A 22,257-nucleotide genomic window follows, 5' to 3' on the forward strand; every position below is an offset into this window, starting at 1 on the left:
TTAACATTAGATAGCGATCATCTGACTTTGTAAAAGAATAAGTAAGGCCAGAGAGATTGAATGGCTGGAGAAAACTGTGTAGCAAATGAAAATCTATTTTGCTTGCCCTCTACGAGCACGGGCCAAGGTTGGAAAAAGGCTGAAGTATTGGTGGTTTTAAATCTGGGTCGCTGAGGAGGAGCTAGGGGAGCTATGCGTAGACATCCTTAATGACTACAGTTACCTTGAGTGTGGTTTATTTTCCTTGTGTTCAAGTCCTAGGGGTGTCATGGGTCTGAAAGTTATGTTTTGAAGAGTGAAGCTTATGATGTGAAAGAGAAAAGACAGAGCAGCCTAAGAATAAGACGCTCTTTCAGTGCTGCTTCAGGACTGAGGCTCGGAGATGCTGTTGTGAAGCTCATGAAAAATATTCATCATCTGTGAAAAGAGTTCCCCTAAAAGAAGGGATTTCTCCAACCGTAGCGCAGCTACCACCAGTAGGATACAAAGCGACCGCAAGGCGAATGTTTTCTGTTTCCACTCCAAAGCAACCTGTAAGGGTGTCAGAAGGGTCGGGAAGCCGTGGCCGCCGCCTCCTCCCCTCCATCCTGCGGAAGGAGCTGGAGCCGGGGGGGATGCTGCCGGCCAGCCCCCGCTCAAAAGGGGAGTTCCCAGAGGAGGGAAGGTGGCGAAAAAGCCAAAAGTTTTTTTTGCATATCTCTGTGTAGCAAGCAGTGTTTGCCATTTATGATACTTCAGGGGAGACCTGACTTTATAAAGCATTCATGAGCTTGGCCTCCCGGTATGCGGGTTTTTTTTTTCTCCCTGGTTATTAGGAAATATTCAAATACTGCAAACAAATGTCAGTCTGTAGAATATTCATGAAGTCTCCTGTTCAAGTCAGTCCCCCAAGTCGCTGCTGGCTGGAATACATCAAGCTAATGCTGATTGCGTATATTTAGGGTTGAATAAAGATATTCCACGAAACAAGTGCAGAACTGCTGCTTCTAGTTTTGGAGGCTCTGGGAATTGAAAAGGCTCAGGCGAGCCCCAGTGCCAGAGCTACTAATGGATGTTGTTTTTTGATGCGCTTGACCATCTCTTGATATCAAGGGGGAAATTTATCTCTTCTGTCTTTCCTGTGAAAACATTTTAGCTGGGCTTCTCTCTTTAGTTAAGACCAGCAATTACATCCTGAAACATGACAAAATGCCAACATGTTGGAACACTGTGAAAACATCATTGAAACCCAAACCTAAACGAGAAGGAAAGCCCACCCAAACAAACCACTTCAAATTTACATTCTTTCGTTTCAACGTATGCAAACCATGCTGCAATGATTCGTGCTTACTTGTGTGAAATAACATTAAATTTCAAAAGAAGACAGGGCAAGTTTCTGATACAAAGTTGCCAGAAGAGGACATGCCCCCCCCCTTGAAAATGACTGTGGAAATTCTTTCTGGTTTGGTCAAGCTGGAAACAGTTTTGCAAATAAAATAAGTGCTTCAGACAAAACAGTTTTACCCGGTGGGGAATCATCTGGACCAAAAAAAAAAGGAAAGAGGTTAGCACTTGGTCTAACCAGACTTTTCTTCCCTCTTCTGAGTTTGGATGGTATACAGCAAAGGAGAGAGAAATCTTCTTGATCCCAGGAGAGCAAAATTAGGATGAGGAGTATTTCGGTCTGGCCATCAGAGACCCAGTAGATGGAAGGTGAAGCTTCCAAACAAATTCAGGCTGGAAAAGAAGCAATGCCTTCAATAGGGAGGCTAATTAGCACTTGGCACAATGTGCCAGGGGTTATGGTAGATTCTTTGTTATTGGCAAAGTTTCAGTGGAAACCAGCTGGTTTGCTGCATCCCGGTATTGTAGTTCCAGCGGGCGTTAACGTGGCGAAGCCCTCGTGTGCTGCTGAGGCCAGAGGTCGGAGTAGCTGCTCACAGCGGTCCTGCAAACCTCAAAAATCTGTGGGTCCGGTCTCGGGTGGTTTGTGAACGCTGCTGCCACGCACGTTTATAGAGTGAGAGAGCTTAGCGATACCTTTCTGTAGCAGCCGCTTGCTTTTTAGTACCCATCTTTAGCATGCAAGCCGCAGGGAGAAATAATTACATTTAATAGAAACGGTGGGTTCCCAATGAAGATGTACGGTGCCTGTACACAGTGTGCTCCTAATGAACAGGAATGTCAGGCCAAAATAACAGATGAGAAGGATTCTATCCTCTGAGGTGTATTGTATTATTACGCTGCCTTTTTGTTAGGTTGTCTGGAGATACCACGCTACAGCTGGAGGCAGGTGTTGGACGGGAAAGACCAATGAGTTGATCAAAAAGAAGGGAATCCCACACTGCTGTTAAGGGAAGTTAATTAAAGGGTTTAATCTAGTTTTGTTTGCTGAGCATCCCGAAGAGGCAGCCGGGAGCAGCTGGGAGAGGAAGATGCCTTTGTCTGGCCACCGCAATCCCCAAGGGGAGATGGGGAGAGCAAGCTCTCCTGGGGCTGCCGTGAGACCTTCGGGTGGTGGGGAGGCAGGGCAGGTCTCCCTTGTCGTACACCCCACCTCCCCTTTTTCTTGCCTCGGTGTCCCTCAGCCGTGGGAGCCCTCTGGAGCCTGCAGTGGGACCGTGGGAAGCACAAGGCAGCTCTTCGCAGTCCCTGTGTTTCCTCCTGCCACCCCAGCTCGTGATACTGAAGCACTTCATGCAATCTCCAGCTTATGACCCTGTCTTGCTGAATTTTCATGAGGTGCTTTGCAAGCTGCTGTTCTTCAGCCAGTGCACCTACGCAGAATAAAATGGAAGAGACCTTAAACCTCGCTCCTAATTTTTCACTCCCTGGTAAAATTGCTGCATAAGGATATTTGAAGAAGTCATTGCCCCCTGTGGCTATTATCACTTAATCTTTTTTCCTCGTAATAAAAGCTAGGCCTGAAAGTCAGTAGCTGAAAACAACCATGTCCCGTGCTGCTGGTGTCTCACCGCAGTGTTTTTAAAGATCATAGCTCACAACCACAGGGAGAGGTCTCTATGGAGGGAGTGAGAAGTAACTTTCTGTTTATAGCCATTTACCTTCGGCTGTAATGTATTTAAGAAGGAAAATTGCCACTTACACTTGCAAAGCAAATTAGCTTGTGCTCAGTAATAGCTTTCTAGCGTCTGTCTAGGAAAGGTCATCCTGGAGACTTCTGCGCTCTGCAGAACTTAGTCTCGATGGCCAGGAGGGAAATCGCGTGGCCCCAAGCTGTCGTTTCTTCCATATATGAAGATCTCAGCACTCAGGTTTGCCAGGTTTCTCCATCATCGTTGCATCCTGGCTGGGATGCAGATTAATCCTCGGTGTCTCCTTTTCAGAGCAGGAGCCCCCCAACATGAAAACCCCCAACTCTGGTCAGTCAGGGGCCCGGTGGACTGCGATTTTTCCCTTCCCTCCATCATCTCCCACGCTGCAGATGCGTCAGTCCTGCTGCAGAAAGGGCCCATGTTCCATTTTAATGTTATTAGCCATCGCCTTGGCAACAAATATAGATGTTGTGTTTGCAATAGCACCGTTTCACAGGTCCCTGAGGAGTCTTTACCCTTGAGTGCATTTAGTTGATAGCGAAACCAAAGTGAACGTAAAACAAGCAGGTTGGAAAAGAGGCAGTGGCCTTTTTTCCTCCAGTCGGGCTCCAGAAGTGTAAATTATCAGGTCGGGTAGCGTAGCTGACTGTCAGCCTGTGTGTAAATCTCACCCACTTACCTGTCCTCGCAACTGTAAAGCAAGCGGCGTTACCAGCTAGTGAAAGCCGCTGTTGTGGCGAAGCAATTCTATGAATAACTTAATCAGATAGCAGCGACCGTGATAGTGCAACTATGTGCGTGTTTGTAAGTATTCTCACCTTTATCAAGGCATCAGTTTTGGGGAGCAGCGGGAGACAGGAGGACAGGTTTTGTTTTCCGTGCATGAAGCAGAACCATCTCAGATAATTGCGGTTTGGACCGCAGGCGTCCAGCTTCCAAATGCCATCCGGAGATGGCTGCCAAGGCGCCTGGTGCAGGGATGTTGAGCACCTTGGAAAAGAGTCTGAAACATCCCCAGGAGCCGTAAGGTGAGGACAAGAGGGTGATGAGGGTGCTCAAAACCAGGCTCTGGCAGATGTAATCTGGAGAACAGGGACCAAGTCACGACGGCGGCGGCGGCAAGAGCTCGGATTTAACAGGAATGCTTGTGTTACTGCCTTAATTGGACAGGAAAAACTTGCTTCCAGTGGTCCAGCAATTCATCTCTGCCTCGGGAGAGAGAGCAGGCTGCTCGTGTTTCTCCCTTGCCTTAAGGCTGCTTTGCATCTTCCGAGTCACTTGCTGAGTTTTCCTCTTGTCCTGCGCCATCTCCTTAAACCTGGTGAAGCAAAACCTGGCATTCCCTTTTATTTCCGTAGCTTCCCTTGCAGCAACACCGGATTTCATCTGCCCATCTCAGCCCCGACGACAGCCAGAGCGCGTTTCCCAAAGAGCTCAGAGGCAAACCACGGGCGGGCACCTTCCTTTAGAGGATTTATTCCATCAATCCATCGTTCACAGCGCAATAAAACGATCTCCCTGGTCCTTTGGAGCCCGTTGGGTCATTAAACTGGAGCGTGGTGAGGCCTGTGCGGCCAAAGGCTGGAGGGGGGAGCTTGGTGGATGGTCCCTGCAGAGCGTCGAGGAAATGCCCTTGTCATCGGCCGGAGGAACCAGTGTCACGCCACGGGCCTGCTAATGGACCCTGCTAAAAGGAGCCCGGGGCTCATTATAGCAGAAGTAAAACTTGAAGGTCAAAGTGGCACGGAGGGAGGGTTTGGGGCTTCAGAAAGAAAAGAAGAAATAAAATGTGCTGGAATTTTGTCTGTTCTGCAATGCTGGGCACGGCAGGCTCAGAGGGCAAACTTCTCATAGGAGGCACGTTTCTGATACTCCCCGGCAGCTGAATCGTAATCGAGATGGTGTTTGTTCCCCCCGGCAAATCTTCCCTCTCTCTATCATATTTTTCAAACAAACATCCTGATGAAGTTTTCCCATTTATTTCAGTTAAACTTTCTTTTTTTGCTGTCTTGCGGCCTGCGCCGTGTTGTCGTTGCGAGAACAGCGCTGCCTTCCTCCTCCTAACGGGGTGCAGGAATGAGACACTCGTGTCGTGGTGAGGTGTATTTTGTTTTCTTTAGCTGCAGAGAAGAGGGGTCACTTTCCTTCACCCGGCCTCTTTTCACGTCTTGCTTTTCTGTTGTGGTGGTGGTGGGTTTTTTTCTTACTTCTTTTTTTTTCCCCTTAACAGCGAGTCTCATCATCCCTTGTCAAGTTTGGTTGAGATTCACGAAGAAATTCAAAAGTACTTACGAGACGCTGATTGATGGACCAACAAGGCTGTCAAAACAGCTTAAGAAAATGAGGCCAAACCTAAAGATAATAATTAATGAAATCGATAAGATGGAAAGAGGCTGGAAGGCTTTCCAGCTGCTAGACCTAGTGGGGATCATAAAGGCAATCCGGCACCTGGAGTAGAGACTGTTAGAAAATGAGCTGAGAGGTCTTCTGCTGAAAACTTTGAGACAGATGAGGTTTGACATTCATTTCATCATATGCCAAATACTTGTGGGGGGAAGGGGGAAAGGCAGAATATTCCCCTGGAAAACGCTTTGATTGATGTACCTTGAGAGTTGTCGTTCAAGTGTACCGTACCTGCTGTAAACGGGTCTTCGCTGCTGGCTTCTCTCTCAGGCTGTCAGTGCTATCGGGAGGTAACGCGGAGGCTGAGGGAGCCCCAACCCACCCAGGGAATTGCGGAGTGACGCGGGAGACTGACAGGTGCATTCCTGAGGATGGCGTAAAGGAAAAAATGGGGTTACATCGGGGTTTTTTTTCTGCCAATTGATTACGTTCTGATCAAGGGAGGGAGGAACAGAGGATAGCCAAAGGCGATACAGGTTGTTACATCCCCTGCGAGCTGACGAAGCTGGCGTTTGTCAAGACCTGGGGAGCCTGCAGCAGGTCTGAGCAACGCCTCTGCCAGCAAATTCCTTTCTTGACCGGCTGAGCATCTCCCGCTACATGTGGATGAACAGCGAGAGGCTGCGTCTGTCTTACAGATCTATAAGGTCAAAAGAAAGGCAGTGTGTGGTGTGTGGCCCACGGGGCGTGAAGTTAGGGCTGTTCTAAGCCAGGACAGAGGGGAACTGACAGAGCTAAGGTAGGCACGTGTAGGAGTAAGGATGGACGAGCTGGGGACAGTGTGGGAAGGTGCCAAAACCCAGAGAGCCCTGGTTTGAGGCTCGGCTGCACAGGCCGGGGTCCGCACGGGCTGTTTTGGTGTTGCTTTTCCCCCGCAGCCCTGGTTAATTATTTTGGTTCCTGTGAGTGCCAGATACGAAAACCAAATTCTTGGCAAAGTTTTGCAGGAGGAGCTCCTCCTCCCCCCTCCCCGTGGTGCTGCGCGGCTCTCCCTGGTGAGGGATGCGTTGAAGTAGGTAACGAGCGTGATGGAGTGCCTTTGCACTTGACATCCGTGTTTATAAATATGGATCTACATGCAGAGGAATTGTCTCAAGCTGGTCAAAACACAATTATTTCATTTTCCTCCCCGTTCAGGATTGTTGTTGTTTAGGAACAAATTGCGGCTGATGATGCTGATTTACAAGGGCAGGAGCGACGGCATGAAATGGGCTCAGTGAAGTGATTTTGAATTTCCACTACAATTACTCTTCTCTTCAACCATATGATTCCCTTTTTCTCGCTTGCACCAGCCAGGTCCTGGTTTTGTTTTGCTCGCTGCTGTGCGCCGCTGCCCTGCGAGGTTTGCCTTGCCCTTACTGTGCAGGGAGCCCCGGGGCTGGGCGTGCAGAAACAAACCTGAAGTGCTAAATTGCACTTTATTAAAGGGAGCTGGCAGAGGAGGTACGTCCCAAAATCCCACTGCCCTGACACCAAGGGATGTTGGTGCTCTGGCTTCAGCGGTGAAGAGTTAAGACCCTGGATTTGTGTATACCTGTGTTGTATATACCCACTAACTACTGGGTAAAGTCCTTCTCTTCTTGGTACCTCCGTTTGTCTGTCATTACGCTCTCGAGAAGCTCTTCTGGCTCCAGACTGAGCTCCTCAACAAGTCCACGTGCTTCTCTTGGTGATCCTCCAAGAGGCTTTTCAGGTTCAGACAGATGGGTGAGACTTTGTGTGTCACTCTGAAAGCTCTTCATGACCCAGAGGGCAACCTCGTTATTAGAAGGGGGCTGGAGGCTCGGTAGAAGTTCATCTCCTGGTGTCTGTTGTGGTCTTCTGTAGCTCTCATGCAGCTTCCCTGGGTCACATCTGTAAATGGGCTGAAAATCCCACGTTCAGGTTGGCGGGAGGAGGATACTCTCGTGGGTACATAGATTACTCACCATAAAGGGGCAATTTAAGTGAGCAGAGAAATAATTTGGAGGAATTCAGCTTTCTCTGCTGCTTCTTGGCTTAGTTTGGTGTTGGAGGAGAAGCGTGCAAGCATGACCTTTAGGCTGCCTGTGTCCCTTTGCATCACTTACCCCCCATTTAGTCTTTGCTTCTCCTTTACCAACATCTGCAGGAGCTCTTCAGCACAAAGCCACCCTCCTGACCCCTCCAGGACGGTGGGAGTTTTGGGTGGCATTGCTAATTCAGGGCTATTTTCCCTGTCTTGCGTTGTTCTATGAAAGGTACGTGCCGGGGACTCCGAAGTTATTAACAAAAATCTGAGCTCTGGTAACATAGTGCTAATACAAAACCACGCCAGCTACGCTGAGCTCTAAATAGTGTAATAAATGTGAACATCTTGGGTAATGTGATTTATTATTGGCAGCATGAATAGGAAAATAATAAAACAATATAATGATTCTGCAAGAAAAATGAGGTTTTTTATTATTATTCATAGTTCGAAGCTTGTTTACAAGGCAGGAATGAGGTCAGACTCTTAAACAGAGCCGTTGATGCCAGATCCTCAACTTTGTGCCTATCAGGAGATGTAATCCCCTCTCCCCCAAGTTCATTTGCGTGGGGAATTAGGCTCCCCGGTTTCATTATCGCTAATAGACCTTGCCTGTTTCTAAGGATATTGGAGTGCCGAATGGATTACTGGAGCTGCACCACTTGATGGGCACGGCAGTTTTCCACGCAGCGGTGGTGTTTGGAAGTGGGATTTGTTGATTGAACTCGGTAGGGCAGGAGCACAGGGTTTGGTGGGGCTGAGGTGAGAAACGAGGGGTTTCGTAGGTTGTAGCGCTTGAAGTGATTTTGCTGAGAGGGAAACTGAGGCACAAAGGGTTGATGCAGACGATCCTGTCGGCAGGACCTCGGGCTCCGTCCAGGGAGGGCCCATGGGGATGCGCAGCCTGGCGGGGGTGTTAGTAGGGCAGCGCTGTTGACACTGGCACCCCCAGCACGCCCTTTTTCTCTCCCCAACCAATTTCCTAAGATCCTCCTGTTTTCCCAGGGGATAAACGAACCCATCGCCCTCCCTCTGGAGCGCTGCGGTGCGTCCTGCAGCTTCCCAAAAAAGGCTTCATCTGTCTTTTTATTTTGCATTCCACTTCTTGCCCAACGCGGCGACGTTTAACAGCGACAGGGCTAAGCAACACTTATTTTCCTCTTTATTTTGCATCAGCCCAGCTGCACTCAAGACCAATTGGATTTTCCATTACTGTGGCAGGTTACGATCCTTTGGTTACTTTTCCTGTAATTTTCATGTTTGCCTTTTAATATTTCTTATGAGATTGAAAGCTTCGGATAAGAGGTGGTAAGCTCTTGCTCAGCGTGTTACAGAGGAACTACTTGAATTTGAATGAGGTGCGAGGAGGGTTGAGAGATACCGGGTCTGGCGTCTGCTCTGAGGCTGTGCAGATGAAGGGAGGTGATGGAGCTGAGCGTGGGGAGGCTGTAGCACATGAAGCAGCATCTACAAAAAAGCATTTCTAAATCTCTGCGCCTTGATAATGACAGCTTCTGCTACCACCACCGTCTCCCATGTTTTTCAGTAAAGTAATTCGTTTAGATGCTTCATATATAGACAGATTTTTATAGAGGGATATTATTTTTTTTTTATTTATATAAAAATATATCTATTGTCAGCTGGTATTACAAAGAGCATAAAGCACATCTCTGGCTTCTGCATGTTCAGCTCGGTTAGGATCACGTAGCACCTAGGAGGACAGAAATGAACCAAACCCCACCATTTCCCCTCCATGGGGAGGACTGGTAGGGCACCGGTACGACTTCATTGCTGTTGAATGGCTGAGGGATACTGCCGGTATCTATGGGATTTTGGGGTAATTCCTGGAGAGAATATGTGTAGCTGAGCATTAACTGAGCATTTATGGCACCTCTGTATGAAAAAAACCAAACATGCTCTGGGCTTCTTTCTCGAATAACTGTTGCTGGAGACTGCTGGCTTCCCTGCCTGCATCCCTCTGGAGAACAAGGGCTTGGGGAAAGTTAGATAATGCCAATTATCTTACTTAAATGTCATTAAACGCTGCCTGTGACACTCGGCTGAACCCACCTCCTGTGGCGTTTCACAGGTGGTGGCAGAGCGCCGCCTTTCCCTTGGCTGGAGAGACCAAGCCATGGAGGGATACGGTGTCGGTCTGCAGGAAATCTCTGCCGTGGGACCCAGATACTGCATTTAGATGTAGCTGCTTTCATTAACTCCCTACTTTATAGCACTCATCAGTCTTTTTCCCTTGCCAGAAAGTCTCAAATATGCTGAGGAATATTCAGGCCTCTTTTGGCAAGCATCAGAGATAAGTGGATAATAAAACACACCTTGAAAATATTCCCCATCCTATTATTAGCCACTTTCTTATTATACTTGCATAGAAAAAAAAAAAAATCCAGTTATAAAGCAGTACGCTTTTCTACATTGTCAGTTCATCGTGTCCAGACACTCGCAAAGAAAGTCTTTCAATAATATTCTCACTATTGTTTGTTGATTGGCTCCATTAATCAGTTGTTCCTAGCCTCAGCTACCTATTTTCATAAGCGTGTGCCGTTTAAATCCCCCTCCCTCGCCGCAGCCTCCTTTTATGCTCCCATGAAACTTGGAAAACGCCTAAACCACCGTCTCAGCAGGAATGTGAGGAGACAGATCTGCAAAGATACCTGCTTTCCTTTTAGAGAGAACAAAAGCTCCCTGGAATAGCAGCTGTTATTTACTCATCTCTCGTCAGCAGATTTGACCTAATTTTGGTCTCCCCTAGCCTTTGTTTCAAACACCTGGTTGCGGCATCGCCAGCGGATCCGACTCCTTTAGAGCGGTTGGTTTTATTGGATGGGGGAGGCGGCGGGGGGGAGACAAGGAGCTCCTGGAAAAGCTGGGCTGCTGTGGTTGGACTGCATGAGCCTGGCCGAGCAGACCCCCACCGTTTTGGGGAAGCCTGCAAGAGGTTTGCTTTACTCTGTTGGCACGCACGCCTCGCCCGTGTGACCGTCTGGTTAACGGTGCCCACGTCAGCTTTTGATCTGTCTCATCGAGCTCAGTCTCTCTGAGGTGATGGCACCTTGCTGGAGTCAGCTCCTGAAGATACCGCCCAGACCACTTACTCCAGTGAGCCCAGCGAACAGAAGAGCTCGGTGCCTGCTGGTGGGCGCCCACGTCGCTGGCGCATCAGCTCACGTGGTAGGAGCTATTACTTTACCTCGGAAGCTGCCCGGCTCTCTCCAGCGCTGCCCGAATGAATGCAGCCACCGATTTGTTATGGCTTTCCATTTAAAATAGCCTACAGCCCTCCTGCGCTGGCGAGGAGGCGGCCGGGAAGGGAGATGCGCTGATGAGAAATGCGGGGCCCTGAAATTCATTTTTCAGGGATGGCAAGCAAAGCCGGTGATTTATCTGCTGTCACTCCGGTCCGAGCAAACCTTCCCCACCAGGTGAGCGACGTAGGAAGGGTAGCTCGGCAAACACGAAGTGCAACGAAGCCCTGTCAAGCTTCCTCACCTAGAGCTGACTTTTAGTTTGAGCCCTGAAAGTAATTAACAGCACTGACTTGAAAAAAAAACCCCTATGAACCTCTCTCTTGGGTCTGTTAGCCCACTTTCCCACGTGTTTGTCTCGTGCGTTCCCCGTGAGGTTTCATGCTGGTGGCTCCCTCTGTCATCTCTGATTTATTGCCTTCAGAGTGGGACCTTCACCCCCAGGGCTCAGAAGCTCTGAACTGGCTTTAGAGAGACCTTTGGTGCCATTGGGAAGGACCCGCTATCAGGCAGAGCGTTACGATTTTTGGAAGTACTGTGTCCCGTTGGACTCTCTTGAGGTGCTCGTCCATCCTTAGGGCAGTCTCCTTCAGGGGTGGCTGGTCAGAACGTTTCTGGGAGATGTTTCAGCTGTTTCAGTAGAGTTGCGTGCCGTGGAAGCCACCTCTCCCTTCATCTGTTTGGGAACCATGTGATGTTACAGCCGGCACCACCAGACAATAACTGCGCTTCACCTCTCATTTACGTGGGTCAACGAGCGGCCCTACGTGGCCTCAACCATGACGCTGGGAAAGCGGCAAAGCTGGGGTGAGATCCGCAGTCTGTGCAGAGAGGAGGCGCTTTCCTCTCAAAGCAGAGGTTTCGGGGGGGTTACGAAGCCAGGCAAGCAGCACGCCGCTTGTGAGGCTTTAAAAAAGGAGGGGGGATGCAGCCGAAGCAAAATAACATCTTCTGACAATGCAGATGTAGATTGGAGAGGGGCTAAAAGGTCCCCAGCATGCGCCTGCACTTAAATCTTGCGGTGCAGAGAAGTCCAACCTTCTTGGAGGCTTGATTCCGCTTTCCTCTCGTTAGATCCGCAGAGGTTGTGCTAATGGCATGCACAGCGCGGGGTACATCCATCTCTCCCCGTAGTCCAGCAGCACTAAAGCTTTTTGTAAGCCATCCTCGGGCACACCGTGTGAGGGGGGTGAGCCACATCGGAGTCGAGGTTAGAGCATTCGACACACAGCATTTCTGCCCGGTGGTGGTGAGAAGGGAAGGTTTAAGGTGCAACTGTGCTCGTTGTAACGTTGAATTATGGAGAGATACAGGGTGTTTGGAGGTCGTGGCCAACGGTCTGGACTTCCCATAGCAAAGGTCTTTTTCGGTTGGTCCCCTGTGCTGGAATTAAGGTCTGACCAGTGCCTGGGTGCTCCAGGTTGGTGACTCCTGTTGGCTTCGTTTTCTCAGGGCAGTGCAGACAGACCGGCTGAGTATCTAGCTGGAAAATAAATGAATAGCTAGCGCACGCCTAAATAAACAGGGGTCTTTGCTCCCGTACCATTACTGTTTTCTAATAAGGATGCAGAGAAACTGTGCCACCTCCCAGGTCACTCTTCATGTACAGAGATCGCCCTTTCTTCAGGCAGATAGAGCTGCAGGGCTGCAGACCTCACTGGGTTGTCCCTGGTCAACAGCTTAGCTGGGAAATCCGTCAGAAAACTCAAGATGCTGTCCAATAGGGCTGGCCGTTCTCTCTCTCTGTTGTACCTAGCAAAGAGTGGGAATTTTTATTGGGTTTTTTCAACCAAAAATGGGCACGTAATCACCTGCCTGCGTGTGGTTTGAAGGAACCTCTTCCAGGAGACTGAAAGTGGTGGCCGTGGGCTCTGATCAAATTTTATTATTATTTGAACTGCATTGCTGTTCCCCAAATTCCTTTTTTTTTTTTTTTTTAACGGTTTCAGATGGCTGAGTTGTTCTTGACCTCCTACCTTGAATTCTCATGGTTTGTTACTGCTCATCGTTACAGAGCTGCTGTGCTCTACACCAGAATCAATGCGGTTCGAGCCTAGGCAAATGAGTCCTGTAGATAGTCAATTATAAGCACTTTGGGACCCTTCTGAGTGTAAAGAAGTTATATAAATGCAAGCAGTTATCTTGTCATTTAGATAGTGAGATGACAGGCTATTTAGAAGTACCCGGTAGGTATGGATAGTTATTGCTATTGAAAACCTGATGCTTGGTTTAATTACCAAAATTATTTCAGAAGCAAGTTCCCAAAGACCTCCTTCCTTCTCCTTCCTCAGCGGCAGCGCAGCCTGGAATCACGTTGGGCCATCACAGCTGAATGCCAGAAACCCTTGCAATTCCTTCCAACATCTGCTGAAAGGGCGACCTGGTGGTGCCTGTGGGAAGAGCGGGCAATGTACACCGTATTCGCCCGGATTTAATGGAAATTACAGTTTCGAGACCTGATTCTCTGCTTTCCCTGTTTCTTACAGCATTGAGTGCAAAGCCTGCGCTGCAGTTTAGGTTTCCGAAGCCGGTTTTGGGTCTTTATTACCCCACTCCATCAAACATCTTGAACAACCCTCCAATTTCACATCCCCTTTAACATAATGAAGTGTGTGAGGTACTTGCTAATTTATTAATGCTCTTAATGTGCTAGCGACCGGGCTAGGACTTTGGGAGAGGGAATTTGGTTTAGATAAAAGAAAGGTGATATTTTACTCTGAAAAGGAACACAAAACACCGCGAGACTGGTGATAAATCATGCGCTCACCATCGCGGCGGCTGTGATTGAAATGAATGGGAGTTGCAAGGCGAAATTCCCCATCATCTCTTGCAAATCTTAACGGGAGTTTGTGTTCTCGACCGCCAGCTTTGTGCATTGCTGTGTTGAGCCCGTGCTCCCGCGCTCGTTCTTCATGTAAAACGGGCCCTCCAGCACGCTGTAAACTTTACGACGTGATGGAACAAACCGGCGCTAAAATGTAAGCTTTTTGTCATCACCAAACGCAGCCACTTCAGGGGCTCGGCAGGGACGATCGGCTGCAAAAGGGGAGGAAAGAAAGATCGGCGAAGTCTTCAGTCACTTACAAAATATGCAGAGCGGCAGAGCTGGTTTGGAGCAAGGCAATAACCTCGGAGTTGCTCTCCTGATTCTAATAACCCAAACGTTCAAGGCGCCGGGTTGTATCTCCTCAGGAACGGAGCTCCTCCAGCAGCACGGCGTGCTCACCGCTGTGCTGGTGCGCTGCGGTCAGGGAAGGTCCTTAACGAAGCGTTATTTCACACAGCACTGCTCGTGGAGTCTCCTGGTTGCCTACAAGCCAACACGACATACATCTAGTCAGAGGACCTTTTTTTTTTTTTTTCCTTTCTTCCTTCTTTTTTTTCTGTTTTCTTTCAGGAAGGTACCTTCTGTGCAGGTAACAAATTGATCGGAGGTGGCAACGCGCCAGCTCCTGCCGTGCCCACGGCTGCTGTAAAAAATTTGAGGCATCAAGTTGCGCGAAACTGCCTGTAGTGAAGCATCCTCGGTGTTACCTGCGAGGAGTGCGACGCAGGAAGCTTTTTCTCTCTGGCACGCGGGCACGCTCACCTTTTTTTGAGGTATCCTGCAGCATCGTTGGGGTTTTCAAGACCTCTTTGATTGCACCTCTCAGAACGTAGCTTCTGCTCAGATTCCTTAAAACTTGAAGCAGGCAGCAGGGCTCTTACCCAAAGAAGCACCAGCCCTCAAAAGCCGTGGAGAAGTGTGGAGCGACATCGTGTTTTCCCCGTGAGTTTTTGAAGCCAAGTGGTACCAACAGACAAGGGCAAGGCCAAGGAGAAGGACTACAAATGCACGTAGGGTCTCTGCACGCATCTCTGCTCAGTTTCTGTTACTGGAAGCAGTTTGGAGACGAACTGGTTTTCCCTTTTCTGAGGTTTCTTTTCACATCTCTCGCTTCTGTGCACACACAGTCTGTACGTGCGATATAGATGGTCGGCTAAACTGCAGCATATGGGATTAGGATGTTTTTCCCCATCATAATGGCTGAGCTGATAGCAGATTTTGTTCCCCCCCCCCCGAAAATAAGTTGGGTGGTTTTTTTTTTTAGCATGGGCCTTTCAGCAGGAACTGTCTGTTTTCGATCAGCCATTTGAGCGTATCAAAGAAAGAACATATTGCTAATTTTGGCCAAAATTTGATGGTTTGTATTTAAACCAAGCGTTCCTTGCTCTTGAGACCTACCAGCTTGCAGCGGAACGCTTGCAGAAAATATGTCGATGTAGTGAAATCCTCAGCGCCTTCATTGCTTTTTTTTGCTGAGCTTTCTCATGGAAGCAAATTTTCCAACTAGCTGTAAATGCTCGTTCCTGTTCCCCGTTCATGAATTATCCAGTGCTATTCCAGTGCCTCGTGGCACAGCTCACTCAATGAATAGGCACTGTCATGAAACACTCCAGAACTGTAATTAATAGCTCAACCTGCAGAAAGAGCTTAAATTTAGAGCTGCAAACTCTTGCGTGCTCCTGTGATGCTCTGCCTGGAGCACGGACTTCACCTCCTCCTCCGTGTCTGCTGGGTGAGCTGTGCCCACGTAGCTTTGCTTTTCTTCCTGGGCAGGTTACGGATAAACATTTGTGCCAACTCCCAGGCAGAAAATAGCAAGGATTTCTATTCAAATTCAAGGAATACAAGGAGTTTGTGAGAGGAGGAGCCAGGGAATGTGACTGAAGCGTTTGCAGGGCAGAAGTTTAGGAGGACTGAGGAATACGATACAGCCTTTTGCCTTGGTCTTTTGGGAAAATGAACTGGTTTTCCTAAAATCTGGGAAGGGGACGTACTGGGAAGAGTCTGTAGGCTCATCAGACGCATCTTTGTTTAGTCAGAGACACGGCACAACTCTCTGAGCATCTTGACCTCTGCCAGCCAGCCACCTCCCTCCAGCCCCGGCACGGCCCCTCCTGCCTCTTCGTTCCTGCCGGTGTCCTCGCGGCGTGACGAGCTGCGCGGGGACCTTGCAAAACACCCCTCTCAGCACCCAGTTAGAGGATGAGACCAGTTTGTCGAGCTCACGGGGCTGCACTTTGGAGGTCAGGGTGCCTCGCTGCCTCCGTGCCTCCGCAGGGGAGAGCGTGCACTTGATTCAACCAGAGCTGTCGTTACCGGAGCGGCGTCGGCAGGTCAGCGGTACAGCACCGGAGCTGCTAACCCATCGTCTGCTGCTCGCAGCTACCCCACGAGCAGGCAGGGTGGAGAAAAGCCCAGGAGAGGGGCAGGAGGTGTTGAGGAGCGACAGGCAGTGAGCTGGCAGAGTCCCATCCCACGCAGGATATCCCTCTCCTTCCCTCTCCCAGAGGATTTTGCTGCCCCTCTTAACCTATGGCTTTTGTAATACCCAATCCGTGGTGCCTCAGCAGCGCTGTCCCTCCTCCTGGCGCCGTCCTTTGCGTATCGGGATGGCGGAGAGATGAAAACGCACCTTGGTTTTCCTTGGGGGGTGGCACCTGGAGACCAGAGACGCGTGACGCAGGAGGCTACTTAAAATAAATCCCCGCTCTGGGGAGCTCGCCGTAGCACGCCCGGTTTGCTCTCCCCTCCTCATCCTTTGCGCTGGCCCGGTCCCTGTTATCTGCTCATCATAAATTGCACAGAAAACAGACGGGTGAGGAAATACTCCTTTCACCAGGCCGGCTGAGAAAAACAGCTATAATTAAAAACAACAATGCATTGGGTTTCTAGCATTTGTCTTTATTCCCCGTCAGGCTGCCGAAGCCCAGGCCAATTAATCTGTTCCAGGTGGGAGTTAGTTTTAATATTGTGTCGAAAGTCAACTGGGCTTTTCAGCTTCTTTTTCCACCATCTGACTTGGTCCTCCTGCCCTCTTGCCTTCATTAGTGTGAGACAGTAAAGAAAATTACAGTATAGCCCACTCAAGGCAGCTGTACGGGAAGGTTTTTTTTAAAAAGGCAGAAGTAAATAGCGGTGACCTGGCAATTACTGGAGCATTGTTTATTCCAGTGCTAAATGCAGAAGCCACAAACCTGTTAGACTGTGGGAATGTGGAAACCTATTATGAAGAAGATTAAAACCAGCTAGTCTTTGAAATAGGAATGGGGGGTTTTTAAAGGTGACAAGCACAGGCTTGTTTCTTCCTTACTGATGCTTTTAACTCTCCTCTCTGTTGTATCATACGCCGTTTACGCGGAGGGAAAGGGGTGCTTGATCTGTGGAGGGACATACCCAGACAATTAGCTTAAGGTAACCTTCTCTTGCTGCAGCCTCGCGTTGGAATACACTGAAGTGAATAATATTAATTCAGTTTTACAAAGCAAGTCGTTAACAGGTGAACACAGGGTGAAGGTGGCTTCTGGTGGCCGGGAGAGGTGGCCGGAGGAGCAGGCCTATATAGGTTGTGGCTGCCTGTTAAATTCCCTTCGACTGTGGGAGCGGGAGGTGAATCTTGGAAAAATAATGAAGCGGAATTTATTCTGACTTAAGTACCTTTTTAATGCTTAAATGCATGAATTATCTTCCCGTTAATTGGGGGATTTGAAATATCAGTGAGCATATGCGCAGCCTTACCTCGCCTTTTCCCTGGCAGAGGGTAGAGGCGGAAAGGCCCTGGCAGGGAGGTGGGGGATGCGGGGATGGACGCGGCCGGCGCTGCCGCGGAGGTCAGCTGGAAACAGCGAGGGCTGCGGCGTCGCGCCCGGTCCGGGAGGTGCAGGCGCCGCTGCGGGCAGCGGTGCTCACGGCCTCCCCAGCATCTCTCCGCCGGCCCCAGCTGACCTCTGAGGCTGGGGAGATGCTTTGGAAAAGTCACCCTTTCCTCCAGGGGCTGCGGATACGGGGAGGTGGGCGAGCAGGGGGCCCTTGCTGTCTTCTGCAGGCTCTGCAGCTTGAAACGACAGCTTCAGCAGCCTAACTGCAAGAAAAGCTCGCCTGCAGATTTGAGGGGGCTCATTTCCAAGGGGGGAACCAAGGTTTGTCTAACCCTTACATTACCTTTGTGTAGAAACCCTTTCATTCAAGCTCCTGCTAAGGCTTTATTGCTTTGTCTGCTAGGAGGAAAGGAAGACCTCGGTTCCTCCCTTTGCATCCTCCTTGCAAAACTCTGCTCCTCCTCCTCGCTGAAAGGAGGCGATTCCTGTGGCCAGAGCTGGTGATTTTCCTCTGTTCCCTTTGCTGTGGCTGTGCAGCACTACTGGCTTCCCCTGATCTGGGGACAACCCAGGAGCAGCTCCCCATCCGCTCCGCTTTCATATCTTGACATTTTCTGTTCAGCCGCTGCAGTGAAAATTGGTTTATTAGCAACGCCCTAATCCTCAGCAGCTCGTTTGATTTTACTGGAGTCAGGGCCAGATTTTAATCTTGGTCGTGGTGCAAATCCTCAGTTGGCTTCAGCAGAGTCGGTCCAGGCTTTGTTACAGCATGAGTGAGATACGAGTCCTCTGCCTGCGTGCCCAAGCCCTTGGAGAGCCTGAGTCAATATATACTCCCACCCTCGTAAATCTATATATGAGCTTGACCAGTATCCTCTAAGATAATGCAAATCGATATGGCTTTCCCCCCTCCCCGCCTTTCTTTTTCACAGGACTATCTCAGGAAAATACAAATCTAAGTGTTAACTTGAGCTGCCGGCCCAGGGGGTGTCATAAAATCAGGGAGAAGGGTCCTGGCGTGCCATGTTAACGGGGAGCGCTCCCCGAAAGATCCGGGGAAGCAGCTGGCAGGGGTGATAAGGCGCTGCCGGAGCCGGGTGTTCGCAGGCGCACCTACTGCTGCTGAAGCTGGCAGGAGAGTCTTAGCTGAAAAGCCGATTTGACAGCGTGAGGGATGCTCTAGACCGGCTCTTGCAGGAAACAGATGCCTGTGGGATACGGATGTGTCACGGGAGAGGTGTGGGACGAGAGACTCCTCTGTGCGGTGGCCTTGCGAGGGGCAACGCACCCAACGTGCTGGTGATGGTGTGCTGGAGCCCGGAGGAGGCATCCCCCAGCCAGGCAGCTGGTTGGCTTTGCATTGAGATGGTCAGTATTGATTTGCCATCCTGGCTCAGCTGGAGGTCCCGGCACAAAAAGCAGGATGCCTTGAGATAAGAGCTGATGCAGCTCGTGCCCTGCACGGAGCAAAGAGAGGGGAAGAGACCGTTGACACCGACGGTTTCCATCGGTGGCCCTTCCAGTGAGCTGCTGCTGTCGTAAAAACCAGAATAGCTCCGATCGGCGCTATTAGCTAGTGCCGCCCTCCGTGTTTGGAGTTAATAATACAGCAGAGGAGGGCACTGCAAAGTACATTTGTTTATTAAAGAACCCATTTCTTCCTGCTTTTGCATGGATTAATGGCTGAGCAGAAACCTTGAAAGGTTAAGCGCTTGCATCCCGGTTCGTATTTTCTTGCTGTTTAACAAAAAAATACCTAATTCATTCAAGTCGCGGCGTTTTCTGCAGCTAAAGCAGTTTCCCGGAAGAAGGTGTCACGCAGGCTCCAGGTTATGGAAATGCGATAGTTATTTCTGACACCAGTAAATAATAGTTCTGTGTGCACTGACACTGCTTTCTTACCTTATCATCCTGGGTCTGGAGCCGTAATTTAGAGGTTTGCGGCTTATTAGCGTTTTTTGGACAGTGGCAAGCAATTTGTACGGGGTGTTTCAATCTTATTTTATGCAGACGAAAGGGGAAAAAAAAAAGTGATTAGCGCTCTTTGGAAAGAAATGCCTACTAAATTGCTGTTCTGATCAAGGTAAATCAAGCCATCCGCTATAATGATCTGGTGTCATCTGTGAGCCAATCATGCCCGAAGCTATTCCACGTTCGTCGGAAAATTAAGACCTTGTGGTTTTTGTTTGTTGGGTGTGTTTATTCATTCCCCTTTTGCTATGGATAGATGTTTTTCCTGCGAAATACGTTCTCCTGAACCAGGGAAAATAAGCTCTAACCTCCTTCATCAGGAGATTTCAGTGCATGTTAGGGCACCGGGAGAAAAGTATCATGTCTCTGCCGTGTTCAGATTAAGAGTAATCCTGGACAGACAGGCTTTGCTCAATAACACCCGGCACAGGTGAGGTGCAGGGCCAAAGAGCCGTGATGCCTGTGCTCTTTATTTGGTCTCTTTGCCGCACCGCCTTGCCAGGGGATGCTCTCTTCTGCCAGATTTTCCATGGTCGCACACGGTGGTGTGCCAGTGCATCGCCGAGTCCGCCTGCTCCTCCCAGGCCAGGACTTGGACACTTTTGCCACCCCTGAAATAGGTTTGTCTAAGCTGCACTCAACAGCCTGCAGTGATGGAGAGTGTGCAAAGCTTTTTTTGCCTGGTTTTTTTCCCCCCCCAGGAAGTTTTTTCTAATGTCTTTCCTAACTTTTTCTTGCTGCAATTTAAGCTCATTATTTTTCATCCTCTCTGCTGTGGATGTGGAGAGTGGCTTTCTTCCCTCCTGCTACTGGCTTCTTAGGTGTCTGAAGGTTATTCACGTGGCTGTCCTCGGTCGTCTCTTCTGCAGACAAAACAGCCCCCCGTTTGCTCACTTAGTCCTCTTTGGCAGAGTTTCCTCCTCCTCCGGGCGCTGTCACTGCTGTCACCTGGACACTCATCCCCGTCTCCTTTCATGCGCGGTGTTGCAAACCGGGCTGCCGCTTTATCAGAGCCCAGCAGAGTGCAAGGATTGCTTTGAGTCTCTTACAGGTCCTACTTGGCTGCATGCGAAGAAAAAGGGAAATCTTCGTGGCAGGGGAAGATACAGTGAATGTATTTCCAGCTTGCACTGGAGAGCCTCACGTGCGCAGGAGATGGTCGTGAAATTACGCAGGCGTAGCACTGGGAAAGACCTCTTGGGACACATCCAGTCCTCTCCTCTCGCAAGCAACCGTCTCTCACGGCTGAATTTCCCTGCTTACCAATGTTTGGACTAGAGCTAATTAAATTCTTCGCTAGCATCACCCGACAGTACTCTCGAGATGCTCTTCCACCACTTCATCCCTGTCACACTTCAAACACTCTTAGAGTTTCCAGCCAAAATTCGTTCGCGTGGCAGGATAAATCCAGCCGGGGCTAACTCGTGAGCCCCATGGCTTTGCTGAAATTAAAGGACAGTGTGGGGTAATTAAGTACGAGGAATTCGGCGTCCTATAGCTATAGGGTCGTGCTGATAGACGGGAATATAGAACTGACTTGTGGCTTTGGCTTGGGCTCCTCTCCAGCTCTGCGGGGCTCCTCTCCAGCTGGACAGAAGGAGCTTGGTGGCGATTGTTTGAGTTGAGTGTTATTCATGCAACCTGTAAAGTTCAGCTCCCGTCCTCTGTCTCCCTTCAAAGCACCCCCACCAGCTTTTTTACTCGTGTTTAGAGCCACCTTGCTCTGACCTCGAGGCGGTTTGCTCAGCTGGAAGCAGAGCTGCCGATGGAAATCGCTACTCTCCGCGCCTCGTGCCCGGCACCCTTTTTGTAATTATCTCCAATCTGACTGCTCATTTCCACCAGAACTTTAAACATTGTTCCTTTTTATGTAGCACGGCTTTTTAATTTCCCTCCCTAACAGAAGCGATTGTTTATGTTGTAAATGCCACATTAGTCCCTGTGAAATGGAGATGGAATTGATTTTCATTTCAGAGATTTCACAGCTTGCCCCAGAACTTTTCTGCTTGATTGCCGGTGCTCAGAGAGGCACAGGGCTCCGAGAGAGTCAGGAGCGGCGTGTGCAATGTGGTATATACAAATACGAGAGCCTTACTTGAAGCGTAGGTCCCCCTGCTTTGCTTGCCTGTAATTTGACAGCCATCTCAAAGAGTTTGCGTCTTCAAGTCTGCCGTCCTGCTCGCCTTTGCAAGTGGTGGTTGAATCCGGGGCTGTCCCTGGGCTTTCAGGGCTCGTTATCCCGCTGTCGGGCAAGTCGAGAGGTCAAGGAGCTGCCGGGTGATTTCTTTGTTCTTGAGGGGGCCGCTTGGATCAACCTTTCCCTTCCCAACTGTGTCTTGCTGCAACCTGTGAAAATTAGGGTGAGCTGAGCCCAAGTCAGCCCGTCCACGTGACAACCAGCTCTGGGTGATGCTGTGTAGGCTGCTGTTGTCCTTGGCATGTACCAACCCCTTGGTCCTGGTTGTTCCATCTCCGAAGTCTGAAGGAGGACAAGCCTTGGGTTTTTTGGTGGGTTGGTTTTCTTTTTGGCGGTGGTGGGGTGGAAGCTCATGTTCCCCTCCAGCCCAGCTCGCTTTTGCTTGCAGGATCAGGACAAGCTTTGAGGAAAAAGAAGCTCTCATGGGGTCTCCTTCCTGCTGGGTATCACACAAACCAACCTGCAGGTGGGATCGTCAGTCCCCATCATTTAGCTCTTGCCACCAAGGCTTGTGAAAAGATCCTGGAAGATCCTTGGGGAGGTGGAAGTCACTCATGTAGGGAGAGAAGGAGCGCTACCTGATCTACGGGCTGCAAAGACACCTTTCCCTCTTGTATATTAGCCAGCGGGAGCTGCGTGAGGTCGTGGGTGAAGCTCCTCTCAGCTGCCATAGCTCTTTCTCCTAACGAAGCGCTCGTGTTTAATCACTCTGAGCCCGCGTAGCAAAGGCAGACTCGCTTTGCAAAGGGGACGTGGGCGCCC

This window comes from Leptosomus discolor, chromosome 22 (genome assembly GCF_034619465.1).
Source record: "Leptosomus discolor isolate bLepDis1 chromosome 22, bLepDis1.hap2, whole genome shotgun sequence".
Lineage (NCBI taxonomy): Eukaryota > Metazoa > Chordata > Aves > Leptosomiformes > Leptosomidae > Leptosomus > Leptosomus discolor.